Here is a 3,066-nt window from a genome sequence, read left to right as displayed (position 1 = left end):
CCCATATCTATGCTCATAAAATCCTGGGTGTGTGTAGTGATAAAGACCTAAAATCTACACAGCTCTTTCTAAAGAGCCAAAGGAGCCCTTCATAAGAACAGGCCTCAAAAACTTTGTGGACATCCCAGAATTTCTGAGCTCAGGGTGGGGCAGGGAGGAAGAGGTAGGCTGAGTGAAGATGACTTTATTTCATCCAGAACCATGGTTTTATCCAGAGTGACTCCATTTTTACCTGTTTCCATAATCGAGAACTCTCACAAGATTGAGTTTGAAACCACAGCTAGGAGAGGATGAAGTCAAATGCCTGAATCAGTTAAGGAGAAGATTAAATTTAAGGAATTTTCCATTTATAGAGATCTACAGAGCCTCTTTCATTACAAGAAGATTTTATACATTTCATTTATATATTCAGCCTTTCCGTTTAAACCCATTTTCTTTATGCCTATCATTCACAGTCATCCGGAACAGAAAAGCAGCACTTTATGTGTGTCAAAAAACCTTTCTGTTCCTCTTCTGAAAGCACTTCTTTGGGGACTTTTAAGTTTTGTTGCTGTTCAGTCGCTAAATTGGTGCCCAACTCTTTGTGGCCCTGTGGACTACAGCTCACCAGGCTCCTCTGTCCTCCATAGTCTCCTGGATTTGCTCAGATTCATGTTCATTGAGACAGATGCTATCTAACCGTCTCATCCTGTGCTGCCCCCTTCTCTAAAAGTTAATATATAAGTTTTAAAGTTTATATTTATATAAAATATATAAACAAATATTTTAATATAGAGATTTATTTTTATTTATTTTGAAGCAGTCACAGACTTACAGAACATCTACAGGACAATTTCAAAGAATTGTTTTTGACCCATTTGAGAGTAAGCATCCTGTTACTTGAGTTAATTTTTTACAAACAAGGACATTTTCCTACATAAGCACAATACAACCATGGTTATTAGTTTGCTAGGGTTGACATGACAAAATATCCCAGACTGGGTGGCTTAAACAACAGCAGCTTATTTTGCTGTCAGTTCTGGAGGCTAAAAGTCCATGATCAAGGTGTTGGCAGGTTTGGTTTCTTCTAGGTCTCATTTTCGGAGAAGGCAATGGCACCCCACTCCAGTACTCTTGCCTGGAAAATCCCATGGATGGAGGAGCCTGGTAGGCTGCAGTCCATGGGGTCTCGAAGAGTCGGACACGACTGAGCGACTTCACTTTCACTTTTCATTTTCCTGCATTGGAGAGGGAAATGGCAAGCCACTCCAGTGTTCTTGCCTGGAGAATCCCAGGGACAAGGGAGCCTGGTGGGCTGCTGTCTATGGGGTCGCACAGAGTCGGATACGACTGAAGCAACTTAGCAGCAGCAGCAGCATCAGGTCTCATTTTTTGGCCGGCAGGTGGTCTTCATCTCTGTATGTCTTCACATGGCCTTTCCTCTGTGCATGCACATTGCTGGTGTCTCTCCGAAGGTCCTAATCTCATCTTCTTAATAAGCACACCAGTCCAATTGGAACACCAGGAAAGTCCCATCCCAACAACCTCATTTTCACTTAATCACCTTTTAAAGGTCCTATTTCCAAATATAGTCACTCTCATAGGTACTGGGAGTTAGAGCTTCAACATTGAATCTGAGAAGGTTTGAATTTGAGAAGGGACATAATTCAGCTCATTACAACCACCAGAGTCTGGAAATTAACAGGAATAAAGTACTATCTAATCTTCAGACTCCAGTTGCCAAATGCCCTAATAATGTCCTTTATAACAAAAGAATCCAGCTCAGAATCATGGGCTGCATTTAGTAATCAGGTCTCTTTAGTCTCATTCCATCTAGACCACTTTCTTGGTTTTTCCTTGACTCTCATGGCCTTGATACTTTTGAAGTTATAGGTCAGTATTTTTGTAGAATATCCATAAGTTTGTTTTGTCTCATATATCTTCATGATTTAATTCAGATTAAATCTTAGCAGGAGCATCACAGAAGTGATGCTTGCTTCTTCTCATTGCATTCTAAGAGGTGGTACCAACCCTGATTTGTCCCATCACTGATGATGTTAACTTTCCCTTGATTTAGGTGATGTCTGCAAGGCTTCCCAAGCTTATTTTTTTTCTTTCATGTGTGTGGGGATGTGCCCTGAGACTATGTAAATGCCAGTTCCTCATCAGATGTTCAGTTTATTTGTTTATAACTGTATTGTCTCAGGTTTTCCTAGTTCAGTGAGTTAAAATCTAGTAGCACTATTATTTATTTTGATGATCTAATTGTCTCCACTTTGGCCAGTGGGAGCCCCTTCAAGATAATTTCTCTGTCCTCTAAAAATATCTCATTTATTCTGTGAGCATTTTCTGGCATAAGTTGTTCTAGGCTCATCTTAACATTTAGTCTGTTTCAGCCCTGGAACAGGAACCCTGGTTCCTTTCATTGAGTAATTGTATTTAGATGTGTTTTAACAACAATATGCCTAAATCCATCTGTTTGAATAGTATTCTATTGTAACAATAGGATATTGTTAATAGTATTGACAATAAATATTATTGCCTCTTCATTCTTGACTTCTACAGAAACGTGTGATCTGAAGAGGTTACCACTAATCTTTTCTGTGTCTTGGCATTTTGGCTAAGATCAAGTGTAGTATCTGTTCTCATCAGCTTAAGTCTGGTATGTCCTCTATCCAGGCTTCCCAGGTGGCAATAGTGGTAAAGAACCCATCTGCCAGTGCAGGAGGCATAAGACACACAGGTTCAGTCCTGTGGAGGGCATGGCAGCCCATTCCAGGTTCTTGCCTGGAGGATCCCATGGACCAGAGCCTGGCAGGGTCTATAGCGTCGCAAAGAATCGGACACAACTGAAGTGACTTAGCACATGTCCTCTATCCAGGGCTTCCCAGGTGGCTCAGTGGTAAAGAATCCACCTGCAGTGCAGGCGACCCGGGTTTGATCTCTGTGTTGGGAAGATTCCCCTGGAGGAGGAAATGGCAACGCACTCCAGTATTCTTGCCTGGGAAATCCCATGGATAGAGGAGTCTGGCGGGCTGCAGTCCTTGGGGTCACAAAAGAGTTGGACATTCTTGAGCAACTGAGCAC

At 41.6% G+C, this 3,066-nt stretch overlaps 1 pseudogene; it reads left to right on the top strand.

The window, feature by feature from the left end:
• Positions 1 to 2,578: 2,578 nt before the first annotated feature.
• Positions 2,579 to 2,692, top strand: LOC113898917 (annotated as a pseudogene).
• Positions 2,693 to 3,066: the final 374 nt, after the last annotated feature.

This window comes from Bos indicus x Bos taurus, chromosome 9, assembly GCF_003369695.1.
Source record: "Bos indicus x Bos taurus breed Angus x Brahman F1 hybrid chromosome 9, Bos_hybrid_MaternalHap_v2.0, whole genome shotgun sequence".
Lineage (NCBI taxonomy): Eukaryota > Metazoa > Chordata > Mammalia > Artiodactyla > Bovidae > Bos > Bos indicus x Bos taurus.
Note: the sequence above shows the minus strand (reverse complement) of the source record. Positions and strands in the feature narration are given on the sequence as shown.